The sequence below is a fragment of the Leucoraja erinacea genome, chromosome 12 (genome assembly GCF_028641065.1).
Source record: "Leucoraja erinacea ecotype New England chromosome 12, Leri_hhj_1, whole genome shotgun sequence".
NCBI lineage: Eukaryota > Metazoa > Chordata > Chondrichthyes > Rajiformes > Rajidae > Leucoraja > Leucoraja erinaceus.
Genome location: NC_073388.1, coordinates 25,783,180 through 25,797,898, shown reverse-complemented (window position 1 = coordinate 25,797,898; position 14,719 = coordinate 25,783,180).

Below are 14,719 nucleotides of genomic sequence, written 5' to 3'. Positions count from 1 at the left end.
TGACCTCTAACCAAGTCAGGCACTTCCTGTGTCCACTTCTTCTGCTTCTCCCCTTTTTCCATCTTAACATTGAGCTTAGAAAGGAGAAAGGAACTGCAGATGCTGGTTTATACTGAAGATAGACACACTGCCTGACCCGTTGAGCTGCTCCAGCACTTTGTTTCTATCGTCTACACATTAGATCCTAGTTATTTAATGAAGGAAATCAGTTTTTGGGAGTTGCCTGCTATTCAATAGATCAGCAATTCAATTGCCCTATTGCCTTGGGCCATGTTGCACCTCCCAGTGATGGCATCATTTCTCCAGAGTATGTATGTAATGAGACATTTATTTTCATTGATGGGACTTGTCCTAAGAGTTGTCAGTTGGTGTCTTCTCCTATGGCAAGGACAAGGAACAGCAGATGCTGGTTTACCAAGAAAAGACACAAAATGCTGGAGTAACTCAGCGGGTCAGGCTGTATCCCTGGTGAACAAGGATAGGTGATGTTTCGTGTTGGGACCCTTCATCAGACTGATCAGTTCCTACCTGCAGTCAATCTGGAATGACACCACTCCCTGATCGCAAATTTATGCTTGGCACTCCGTTGAGATCCCGGACGAGCCCCCAATGTAATTCTGGTCCTAATCTCACCCCGTTAGTCTGGTTCAGTAAAACATTGAGTCAAGCATTGGATCAACTAAACTAAACTTCTTTATTTCTCAAACACGAACACACTTCCTATACTATACCTAACCAACACCGCGTGTCCGATCCTTGTCTCTACTCGTCCAAGCCCTTCAGCCTCGTGCAAATAGACACCTCCAGCAGGTCAGCATGGTCCCAAGTGCTCCCCCAGAAGATCGACACAGGCTCATGTGCTGTCCCTCTTATATACTGTATCGGACCCATGGCGCAAAATACATGGGGGGGGGGCAACCCCTACAAACCAATCATAAATAAAGATCATACAATACATTAGTTGAAAGTTCCCTAACCCAATCACAAAATACCCCATTACATTGTTTCCACATAAAGTTCCTAATGGAAGACAGTTCCCCTAAGTAAACAAACATTTTACCAGGTAATATAAACAATTTGGGCGGAACACACAAAATACATTTTAACAAAAGCATCAACCACAGTGACTCCACCACATACCTCATTGTGATGGAAGGCAAAAAATGTCAATCTCTTCCCTTCTGTGTTCTCTTGTGGTCGGGGGCCTCGAGCCTTCCATTGACAGGGCGATCTTGGCTCCCATAACCAACAGTGTTTGAGCCCTCATGTCGGGGCAATCAAGCTCTTGCATCGGGGTGGGGGGGGATCTCAGTTCCCCCGTGTCAGACGATCGGACCCCGGGTGGGTGGCTGGTCAAAACCTTTTGCGTCGTTTGGAGCTCCCGACATCGGTCTCTACCTGAGACTACGAGCTCCTCGATGGTGAAATCCACAGGCAAGGGATCGGCTCCGATGCTAAGTCCACGTCCCCGCGGTGGGCCTGCCATTGTTTGGTGCTTATCCTGGAGTTCCAGCATGTATTTTGTGTTTAAATTGTAATTTATACAGCTGAAGTCTCAGCACTGTATACAGTAGGTTGCCAATCTGAAGTTGAACCTCTGTCCCACTTTGCTGCTTTCTGCCAGTCAGCCATTCTCCACAAGGTCATAAATGATTGGAGTGGAATTAGGCCATTTGGCCCATTAAGTCTACTCAGCCATTCCATCGAGGCTGATGTATCTCCCCCTCCTAACCCCATTCTCCCGCCTTCTCCTCATAACCTCTGACACCTGTACTAATCAATAATCTATCTATCTCTGCCTTAAAATTATCAGGACCATTCATGACCTCTTCTTTTAAAGTAAACTTTTCGAAAGCACTTCACCAAATGCCTTTTAAAATCCAAATACATTACATCTCCTAGTTTCTTTCTATCCACTCTGGGTGATATTTCTCAAAGAACTCAGTAAAATGGTGAGACTTCATGAAACCATTTTTACTCTTCTAGATTGGAATATGACTTATCGAATTATATTTATCTCCTTAATAATTTATTTTTAACACATTTCCAATAACTTTGGAACCTGCCTAAATAATGTTTTTTCCTATGCCTGTTGAATATGGATTCCGCACCAGCAGATATCCAATTCAATGAGACTTTTGGAAGATGACAGCCACTACATTCATTATCTCTGTAGCCACTTATTTTAGTATGTTAGGATGCAAACACATCAGGTCCAGAGGACTTAGCTGTCTTTTGTATCAGTCGTGTAAACCTTCTTTGAACTGCTTCCAGTTCATTGGCAACCTTTCTTAAAGATATAAACACTATACACAATACTCCGCATGTAGTCTCAACAATAACCTACATAACTGAAGTCAAGTCAAGTCAAGTCAAGTCAAGTTTATTTGTTACATACACATACGAGATGTGCAGTGAAATGAAAGTGGCAATGCTAGCGGACTTTTGTGCAAAAGACAAACAACAAAACAACCAAACAATTTATAAACACAATCATAACACACATATTCTTTTACATAATAAATGATGGAAGGAAAAATAATGGAAGGAAAAACGTTCTGTAGAGTTAGTCCCTGGTGAGATAGGCGTTTACAGTCCGAATTGCCTCTGGGAAGAAACTCCTCAACCTCTCCGTTCTCATCGCATGGCAACGGAGGCGTTTGCCTGACCGTAGCAGCTGGAACAGTCCGTTGCAGGGGTGGAAGGGGTCTCCCATGATTTTGTTTGCTCTGGAGTTGCACCTCCTGTTGTATAGTTCCTGCAGGGGGGTGAGTGAAGTTCCCATAGTGCGTTCGGCCGAACGCACTACTCTCTGCAGAGCCTTCTTGTCCTTGGCAGAGCAATTCCCAAACCAGATGGTAATGTTCCCGGACAAGATGCTTTCCACCGCCGCTGCGTAGAAGCACTGGAGGATCCTCGGAGACACTCTGAATTTCCTCAATTGCCTGAGGTGGTAAGGCGCTGCCTTGCCTTACTCACGTGTGCTGAGGCGTGTGATGCCCATGTCATATCCTCACAGATGCGGACTCCCAGATATTTAAAACAGTTCACCCTATCCACAGGATCCCCATTTATCCTCAATGGAGTGTACGTCCTCGGATGATGTGCCCTCCTAAAGTCCATGATCAGCTCCTTCGTTTTTTTGATGTTCAAGAGGAGGCTGTTTTCCTGGCACCAGAGTGCTAGATCAGCCACCTCCTCCCGGTAGGCCTTCTCATCGTTGTCTGAGATCAGGCCCACCACCACAGTGTCATCAGCAAACTTAATTATTGAATTGGAGCTGAACCTAGCCACACAGTCATGTGTGTACAGGGAGTACAATAGGGGGCTGAGGACGCAACCCTGGGGCGATCCTGTGCTCAGGGTGAGGGACTCCAATGTATTCCCTCCCATCTTGACTACCTGGGGCCTGGCGGTGAGAAAGTCCAGGACCCAGGCACACAGGGAGGTGTTGAGCCCCAACCTCTCTACTTTTCTATTCAATTCCCCAACAGTAAATGATGATATTCTGTTCCTAATTTTAAGTACTTCTTGTACCTGCACACTGGCCTTTTGGAAATCATGCTCTTGGTCATCCAGATTTTTGTAATCTCTCATCATTAAGAAAAGATACATTTTTAATTGTTCTTGCTAAAATGGTCTGCTTAGGTGTTAAGAGTTTGGCTTGTGTAATTTCATCACTGAAGCTACTCAACAGTTCTGTCCAAGAATTTGCTTAAATTACACACTTATTTAGAACTTCAGACTGATTTTTTTAAATCAAAAAATGTATTCAATTATTAAAACTATTTCCAATACAATAAAACAACCAGAACCCACCACCATAATACAAGACAAACAAATATCCTAAATAAACTACTATATAACTATGTTACACTCCTTGTCAAGGATGCATTCAACCCCCCACGGTGCCCAGCGGTTCCGGAAATCCCCCAGGGTGCCCGTGGACAGCGTGTAGTCCCTGTCTAACACCACCCGGGCACGGACATAACCCCGGAAAAGGGGCAAGCAGCCGGCTCGGGCAGAACCCTCTTCCACCTGGCGCCGTGACTCACGGATGGCCAGCTGGGCCAGGCCCAGGAGCAACCCATCCAGGACATCTTTGGCCCTACCCTCTCCCCTACGCACAGGGTGTCCGAAGATGAGGATGGTGGGTGAGAAATGCATCCAGAAGGCAAGGAGCAACCCCTTTAGATAATGGAACAGGGAGGGGCTGCAGCCTCACGCACTCCATATACACGGGTACACAGACTTTTCCAGCCCGCAAAAGTGGCAGGCGGCTGGCGAGTCTGTGAACCGCGAGAGAAACTCCTCGGTGCAGTACCCTCCACCTCAATGTCCCCAATGTAGAGGGGGAGTATCCCTGCGTAGATGGACCCACACACCGGGGGACCCCCTCACAACCGGAAGGCAACACCGACCGCCACTTGGTGTCTGGACAGTGGAACAGGGTGAGAAAGTGCGGGATGTGGAGGAGGAGCCCTACAGGACACGCCTACTTGTGACCTGATTTCCTTCTTATCTTTCTTTTATTTTGTATCAAAACATTTTTTATTTAAATTCCAACATGATACAAAAATTTAAAAAAAAAAAAAAACCATGGTGACATCCCCACCACCATATTACAGAATCACCAAACTATTCAGTCATTAAATTACAAACAACTATGTTACAAATCACACCACCCTCTCCAACACGTCCCGGGCTCGGACGTAATCCCAGTAAAGGGGCAGGAATCTGGCTCGGGCAAAGCCCTCTTCCGCCTTGCGCCGTGACTCGCGGATGGCCAGCTTGGCTAGGCCTATTAGCAACCCAATCAGGACATCTTCAGCCCTGCCTTCTCCCTAGATCCTTCGGTCCCTGACAGCAGAGCCACTCCTCCCCTTGCGAACCCTAGGTGGAGTGGCGATGCCTCTTGTCCTCCAGACCCTGGCTACAAAGGACGCTCTACTGGTCCCTCTACCCTCAACAGGAACGACACTGCTCTTGGTCTTGGCATCCTTCTCCAGGTCGTCCAAGAAGGACCTGAGCTGACTCCAGTCGTTCCCCTTCACCCCCTTGCACCTCCTTGCCCCTCCCCCTCCTTCTGAGGATGTGGTTCAGCATGTTGATGAGCCCATGTAGGTTTGGCCACTGGAGGGAGGCCAGTCTGGGCCGATGTTGGGCTCCTTCGGTGGCCTGGATGAACTTGCGTATTTCCTCCACTTGAATGAGTGTAGTGGCTTTGGGGGGAGCGAGAACATCCATTGACTCATTGTCCGAGGAGTCCCCTTCCACCTGCTCACTGCAGGTGGAGTCACCATCCCCGCCCCCGGACATACCCTTAGTGTTCGAGACTCCAGCCCCACCAAATGCGGCGGTTGCCTCTGCCCCACCTGCCGTTCTCTCCTTCACCTCATTCCCAACCCTAGGGCCAGTGGCAGAGGGGCCTTCCCCAGATATACCGGGGGAGTCAAGACCATCGACAGTGGGGACATCTATCCCTTTCCCTGTTGGGCCCAGAGTGGATTCTGGTGCACCAGACTCAGGGATTCCCTCTGGTGCCAGGTCCTGAGGGAGAAAAGGGCTGTTTTTACTGATTGTATGCCTCCTTGTCACCTTCCTCGCAGCTAACAAGGAACCATTCTACATTTCTTTATCATCGTCTGCTTTGATCTGTTGTTTTCACACGTTACCCTCCCTATCTCTAGACTCCTTCTCCCAACTCCATCTCCAGAGATGCTGCCCGTCCCACTGAAATACTCCAGCATTTTGTTGTCTATCTTTAAAGCCCTGTCTCACGAGGTATCCCGAGTGAAAGACTCGTGGTTGTGTATGAGATTCCAAGTGTATGATCAAGAGTTTAACTGAGTTCCCACGGGTGTGACTAAGTTTGCCGTTTACTTGTCATATATGCGATGTTCCAAGTTCGTCTCCAGAGTTACCAAGTTCCTCTCCCAAGTTTCTCTTGAGCCAAAAACATCTACCGACGTGTTGAAAAATCATCACATGGTAAAAATGATGTCATGCTGGTTTTTTTGCACTATAAAAAGCCTCCCTTGTTTAAATCGGCTCATTTGGAAACATGGCTGCAAGCAGGCAATTGGAGTCCAGGGTGGTGACATTTTTTATTCAAGTGCTATATGCAGCAGCCCTTTATGTCATGCAAGGACGTTTGTGCAATGAAGGCAGAAGGGAAAGAGTACTCTGTGTCTCTCTCTCCAATGACCTGATCAGTGATTCCAGCCCTTTCTGTTTTTACTTCAAATTTCCAGCAGCTGCAGTTCTTTTGAGATGTAATTAACATTGACCCGTGTCTGTGTGTGCGTGACGCACTCTCTGTGCAGCCTGAGTTGTGAAGCATTTTCTATCATTTTCTGATTTTCAGTATCTGCTGTAACCTGCTTTTGACTCTTATTATTAATGTGTGAAGTGTTGATTTTAGCCAGAGCCATTTTACTGGCATATCTTCCCGAGCTGAAATAGTCTACAAATAAATAAACCTCAAATATTTCAGGAATAATGTATAAATATGTCTCATTTTCAAATAAATGCTGCTTTACTTCTGAGATATTTGTACTGACCAGAGGCGCAGCTCATTTTAACAATTTTTTTCCTAATAGGTACAACACTAGCGGCCAGTGATTGGGTTAAACATAATCCTTTACTGTATTGTAACCTATGTTGTTTAAAATAGTTTTAAAATGTTGACTTAAACCTTGTGCTATTTGTGGGAATTCAAAAAGCAGACGCTTCTAACCGCAGGGTTGGGGTCCTGCTTGGAGTGTTTATGTCCTTCTCAGGGGGGGTTCTGCTTCCAATTAGCCATCATCCTACAACTTGCTCCCAAAGACAACATAGCCAGTTTTATCCGATTACATTACATCTGCTGGAAGAACCGACTTCAACGCTGGATCAAAATGTCAGCAGTCCTCTCAATGAATTGATGCAAAGCCTCTTGGTCACTAACTCCACACGGGCAGCAGCTGAGCTCAGGATCGAACCTGAGACCATGAGGCAGCAGCATTAACTGCTGTACCACTATGCAGCGGAGATGGTTCAGGTCTCATCCAATGTGATTCCTGATGTCTGAGAGTCAGGGGAAAATGATCTCTCGTCTCCCTTTCCCCTGACACAGTCTGAAGAAGGGTCTCGACCCGAAACATCACCTTTTCCTTCTCTCCAGAGATGCTGCCGGTCCCGCGCGGCCACTCTTGCATTTTGTGTCTATGTTCAATTTTCTTGGCCCCGCTCTGGGAGTAGTAGTGGGAGCGGATCCGGACTGCAATGGCCGTGAGCCCCAGGCCGAGTTCGACGATCGTTTGCCTGTTTCTGCTGCTGTTGAAGGTGAGACATTTTGTCGCGCCAGGGTCTTGGTCCTGTCCCACTTTGGCCATCAGTTCCGCGACAGGCTGTTGGCACGCGAAGATTTTGTTCACTGCAAGAATTTTGGAGCCCCGCACGATGTCGGGACCAGCCCCGCACAACTCCATACCCCTCCGCGCTTCTAAGTGGGACCAGCCCCGCGCGGCCATACCGTGCCTGTACTTCTCAAGCGACCACGAGGTTGCGTAATTTGCGAGCCAAGGACGTGCAAGTGGGGCAGGCCCTTAAAGCTTTAAGTTCAGAGGGTGTGTTTAAAGTAAATATGTTGATCAAGTATTGATCAATTGCCTGGAACACGCTGCCAAGAGTAGCAATGGAAGCAGATATGATAGTGGCATTTAAGAGGCTTTTAGACGGGCATGTGGATATGCAGGGAATGGGGGGGATTTGGATCACTGGCAGGTAGAGGTGATTAGTTCAACTTAGCTTCTTGTTCGACACATTGCAGAGATTGTCATGTACCAAATATGACAACTAATTACAGAGGGTGGTGGGGATATGGAATGTTGAGATCTTAGACTGTCAATTGGCAGAATCTATTCCTTGCACTAAATTCTGCCATTTTGTTACTGCATTCGTCAAGTGTCACCGAATACAGATATAATGACACAAAGACAACCGTATTACATATGCACTTGGGTGAAAGTTGCTATGTTTTAAAATGTCTTGCTTCAGGGCAGCTTTGATGTGAGTGACTTTCTATGTACTTCAGTTGATGAAAGACAATTTCCCATGACACAATTCCTTCTGAATTATTTTGCAATCTTCAAGAGGTACTATTTAGAAATCTGCAAGCTCTTGATCTTTCTATTTTATATTATTATTAACCATGGTTAAATGGAAGCATTTTTAGTAAAATATTGTTTAACTGTGAATGATCCATTTGCTGACAGACAAAATCAATTTGGCAGGTTTTTGCAGTTGGAAACCTAGGATACAAAGCATTTTTGTTCTCTTCTTTCTCTTCCTTCCTCACTCTTGTTTCTCTCCCTCTCTCTGCATTACTACAGAAATAGTTGCACCTTCCATCTCAACTGTTCATCTTTCGGTGCCTGTTTAGCTACAGTCATTACGCTTTAATGGATAATAATAAAGATAATTTCCTTTCATCCATAAACAAGATATTTCATCAAGTGTTCCAACTTTCTCTCTTTATCTTAACAGTTACAAGAACACCATATTTCAGGTGTAGGAAGGAACTGCAGATGCTGGTTCAAACCAAAGCTAGATACAAAACGTTGGAGTAACTCAGCGGGACAGGCAGCATCTCTGGGGAGAAGGAAGACTCCTGAAACATCACCCATTCCTTCTCTCCTGAGATGCTGCTCGTCCCGCTGAATTACTCTGGCATTTTGTGTCTATCTTCACCATAATTCAAGTACCTTGAGCATCAAGCCTTTAACAGCAGTTTATTTATAAGCAGCAGAAAGTAAATGAAAATGCAAGTTCCAAAATATGAAATATATAATGTAATGTTTAGCATGGATTGGGCTGTTTCTCAGTTTACTAACATTGACATAAATCTATACCTGGGTTTGGCAGGTCAAAACATATTCTTCTTCTTCTTAAAGAAAAGAGAATTAAAAATAGCACCAGTATTTAAAGTCTTAAAGGAGTAGCAATATATTATCAAGAAAGTTAGCGATGCTGATTAGATATACTGTTACAGCTGTAAATCACAGCAAACTGAGCTGGAATAAATGGATCATGTTCAAGTTGCAAGTTGGATGATGTAGGGATCAGTACTTGGAGCCCAACTGTTTATAAACTACATAAATGATTCTAATGAGGGGATGAATTATATCAAGGTTTGTTGCTGATACAAAGTTAGATGAATCAGTGAATTGTGAGGAGGATTGGAAAGGCTGCAGATGCTGGTTCAAATCGAAGGAAGACACCATGCCGTGATGCAACCAGTCAAAATGCTCTCTACCATACACCTACAGAAGTTTAGAAAGCATTCTTCAACATACCAAATCTCCTCGACCTTCCACGTAGAGGCATTGGTGGGCTTTCTTTTTCATCATGGGTCCAGAACAGATCTTCAAGGATATGCAGGGCCAGGAACTTGGTTGTTGACTCTCTCCACCACCGACCCGTCGATGAAGACAGGTTTATGGATCCTCAGTCTTCTTCTTCTAAAGTCAACAATCAGTTCCTTGGTTTCACTGATGTTGGGAGCAAGGTTGTTGTTAAGTCCAGTTTTGAGTTCGAGTAAGAGAATCGTGCAGCATGGAAATAGGACATTCGACCCAACTCGTTCATGGCCTATTCATCAGCATTCGGTTCATGGCCTTATATGCCAAGGCAATTAAAAGCTTAGATAGTCTGAAGAAGGGTCTTGAACTGATGCATCACCCATTCCTTCTCTCCAGAAATGCTGCCTGTCCCGCTGAGTTACTCCATCATTTTGTGTCTATCTTTGGTGTATAAGCAGCATCTGCAGTTTCTTCCTACACAATTAAAAACATATCTGCACACTTCTTAAATGCTGTCTCCTTACTGAAGAAAGGATATACTTTCCATAGAGGAAGTGAACAAAAGTTTCACCAAAATGATTCCTGGTTTTCCTGGGTATGATAAGAGATTGGGTCGACTGGGCATGGAGTTTATCAGAATAATGGCGAAACACACTAATCCATAAAATTCTAACAAGGTTAGGCAGCCTGGACACAGGGCTGATGTTTCTCCCAGCTACATGTGCAGGGGTCTCAAATAAGGGACAGAATCGTAGAATCTGGGCTCAAACAATTGGGGATGAGGAGAAATTTCTTCACACAGGGAGGGTGAGCCTATGAAATTCTACACTACAGAAAGCACTGCAGGCCAAAATACTGAATCTATTTAAGGAGCTAGATAGATAGGGGGGTGGGAGCAGGTATATGGTATTGAGATAGATCAGTCAAGATTGGATTGAATGGTGGAGCAGGCTCAGGGATCCAAAGAGCCTACTCCTGCTCCAATGTATTAACTTACAGCAACACTGGAAGCCAATCATGCCTTCAGATCCATTCTGGAATTCCAGATCAATCCACTGAGTCCCTTTCCTCCTCTCACTTCCCTGTAGCTCTGCAACTTATTCTCTCTCACGCGCCTATTAACTCCCCTTTAATTTCCATCTGCCACCATTTACCTACAGTAAGGATCATTAAAGTAGCTAAATAGTTCACAGGGAGACAGGCAAACTGCATGCATGCAACACTCAAGATATCATGGTGAGATCGTCTAGTCATAGTAATAGTCCTCGTGTGTCATTCCTATTATTCACACTTCACATCACTTGTGCAACAAAGATCCCTTCTGCTCATTCATGTTATCTTTAATAATTATGGTTGTTTCACGTTGCATCTGTGTCACCCAAGCTCAGTAAAAATCATGAGTAAAGAGGACACCTCACTTCATCGGGTAAGATGGAGACCAGGCTCACTTGAAATCCAGAGCTTCAATTTAGCAACAAAAACTCCCCGCTGGAAACACACAGGCAGTCTGCCAATGAAAACTGGATTCAAAATTGTTTCAGCATCTTACTGATGACATTGGGTGGGTTGCCTAATCGCCCCACCTAACATCCACCCGAAACTAAAGTGTGTATGATTGATGTAAAAACAAGATCCAAAGAAGACATGTCATTTTTTAATCATGAATATATAGTGAATCGCAATAGATCGGGTTCAATTAAAACCGCTTTCAAGTTCCTTTTGTATAAATATATACTGCATTCACTCTTTTGGTTTACTTAAATGCATAGCTGATGCCAACTGCTAATTGTAATTTTCTTTCACTGAAGCTGAGTTCTCACCCTGAGATTGCATGAATCCCATCACATATTCACATTAAGAAACTCTGATAATGTATGAGCCTTGATTATAGGTTAATTATTTCACAACAGGACACACCCAATCAAGTCTCTGCTTGTTGCTAGACATTTTTCACAAAACTCCCACTACTTAAAAGACTTGAACAAACTCTACAAGTGTTCAGTTAAACTAATGATGTGTTGTCAGTTCTTTATAGTTTCAACCCCGCCCAATTTCATTCTTTTTCGTGCTACATTTGTGCACCATAATCCTCTCTCTACTCACCATCTTTCAATCTCAGTCTGAAATACATTAGTTTGTTCACTGAACTACATGTACTCGCAGAACTGCATATTTTTGCAATGCCCAGTTATATTGACATTGAGAAAACGTTTGTAAAAATAAACTTGTTGTTTCTCAAACATGAAGTCATAGCATCATAGTCATAAAGTCATAGAGTGATACAATGTGGAAACAGGTCTTCGGCCTAACTGGCCCACACCAGCCAACATGTCCCAGCTACACTAGTCCCACCTGCTCGTGTTTGGTCCATATCCCTCCAAACTTATCCTATCCATGTACCTGTCTGACTGTTTCTTAAATGTTGGGTTAGTTCCTGCCTCAACTATCTCCTCTGGCAGCTTGTTCCATACACACCACCTTTTGTGTAAAAAAATTGCCCTTCAGATTCTTATTCAATCGTTTCCTCTCCACATTAAACCTATGTCTTCTGGTCCTCGATTTCCCTACACTGGGCAAGAGACTCTGTGCATCTACCCGATCTATTCCTCTCATGATTTTATACACCTCTATAAGATTACCCCTCATCCTCTTGCATTCCAGGGAATAGTATCAGCCTTTCCCTGTAGCTCAGACCCTCTAGTCCTGGCAACATCCTCATAAATCTTTGTACCCTTTCCAGCTTGTCAAAATCTTTCCTATAATTCAGTCCAAAGCCCAGAACTGAACATAATACTCTAAATGCAGCCTCACCAACATCTTATACAACTGCAACTTGAACTCCCAACTTCTATACTCAATACTGTGAACCAAAAAGGTGAGACATTATGGTTGTTTAGTTGTGAGTAATATCTATTTAGTGAAACTATTGAAGGAGGGAATTTTGGAGTATTGAGATGTTGGTTTATAGACCCAAAATAAACAGGACGGCACAGTGGTGCAGTTGTTAGAGCTGCTGCCTCAGAGTGCCAGAGAAGCGGGCTTGATTCTGACTTTAGGTGCTGTCTGTGTGGAGTTTGCACATTCTCCCTGTGAAATTGGAGCCTGCCAATAAAATCAGGATTCAATCAAATCGTCAAATTTGATTTGATCCCAAAGATATGTGCGTTTGTAGGTTAATTAGCCTCTGCAACGTGCAGGTAGTGGATGCGAAATTGGGATAACATAGAACTCATGTGAATGAGTAATCAAAGTTCAGTGTGAACTCGGTGGGCCAAAGTGCCTGTTTCTATGCTGTATCTCTAAACTAAACCAAACACTATAATTGCTGGCAAATTGGAGTAATTTGCATTTACTTTGTAATATTGTATGCATCCAAAAAATTGGGATATTTTCATTCACAATATAGTTTAGTTTGTTGTCACGTGTAGAGGTACAGTGAAAAGCTTTTTTTGTTATCCAGTCAGTGGAAAGGCTGTACATGATAACAATCAAGCAGACACCGTCAATATATAAGGGTGTCTGTGAGTATAATAGCAATATATGATCCCGTTATCAAATCTAGATTTGTCAGGAGAAAAATAAATGGTGACTATCAAACTTTTCCATTGTGTGGATAGCTTGCTGTGTGGTATATTGCCTATAGCACAAAATGACGGTATCTTTGTCATAGCAGTATTATAACAAGTACCTCCTCAGGATTTTTGATAGGATTACCACTCAAGCAATATGAGAAGTTTCACACACACAAAATGACTAGTCTGAAACATATTCTAGCATGCTAAATATCATGTTTATTTGTAAATCGTTTCATCAAAAGCAAATGTGAAGGATTTGGCATAATTTCTGTAATGCATTTAATTACATTTAATGTGGCATTGCTCAGATCTGAAAATAATCTTGTAACATTCTTAGTATATGCCTTTGTATATATTTGGCTTTTTGCTCTGACTCAGTTCAATTTTGAAGAATACATGTGTTGCTAAAGTTAGCACAGATGCCAAAATAGTCAATAGGATAATTTTGGATGTGGGATGGTGCCCCAACAAACCCATTCATGGCTAGAGATCAAAAAATGTCCTCGGATCAGAAAATTATTGCATTTTTCGTGGTGACTGATACAAATGGGACATGCTCAGACTGCTCAACACAAGCAGGGTCCACAGTATTGCAGCTTAATGCAAAATATCACATCCAAACCTAACATTTAGAGAGTTGCTAAGAACTCCACGTAAAATTAAATGTTAACAAAGACTATAAAACATATAGGGCAAATCAGTTAATGTGTACATGGTGTGATTCAACTATATAATTTTAAATTTCTTGTTTTTTGCTCCTTTATTCTCAATTTCCTTTTTCTTTTTATTATCTTCAAGCTACATACAATGGTGAGTTACCTCTTACTCAATAGCTGTGGCCCAATGTCTGATGTCTTGCTCTGTGGGCAGATATCTGAGCAAAGGTCACTGAGGTTTATCATAACAGGTTCTCTCTCTACAGATGTTGTAGGACCTGTTGAGTATCTCCACTGTATTCTGTCTTTATTACTGATTTCCAGTGCAATTTTGTAGACAAAATGATTGCCGGTAAGCATATAACAGTTCACGTGTTGCTGTTCATCAGTTTAGGTTAATTTTTAAGAGGTGCCAGTATGCCGTACTGACAGGTACTATCATACAAAAAGCATTGCTGAATTCTGTGTGTAGGAAGGAACTACAGATGCTGGTTTACCCCGTAGACACAAAATGCTGGAATAACTCAGCGGGACAGATACCATCTCTGGATAGAAGGAATGATTTCTGATTCTATCTTGATTTACTCACTGTGATACAATCTTCCAGCTTCTGTCAGTCACTAGTTCAGCTGTGGGTGTGGATGAATGAAGTGTAAATCTCTCATATTCCAGGACACTTAAGTCATAGCCTAATGTGAAAGTCTGTGAGTTTGGAGAGTATTGGGTGAAGGCACAGTCTTTTACCCAGGATAGGGGAATCAAGAACCAGAGAACATGGGTTTAAGGTGAGAGAGGAAAGATTTAATAGGAACCCGAGGGACAACTTTTTCAATCAAAGGGTGGTGGGTAGGTTTATGGAACAAGCTGCCAGGATGTAGTTGAGGCAGGTACGGCATTAAAAAGGCACTTGATCAGCTGCAAGGATAGGAAAGGTTCAGATGAACTAAATATGGGCAATATGACTAGCTTATATGGGACATCTTAGTTGGCATGTGTGAGTTGAGCCAATGGGACTGTTTTTGTATTGTATGACTATGACTCTCTGAGAGAGAAAATCTTCCCCAGCATTCCTCAGAAGTTATGTCCATTAGTCACTGTCAATTTTCATAAATTCAACCTAAAATATAACTAAGAAATATTGATT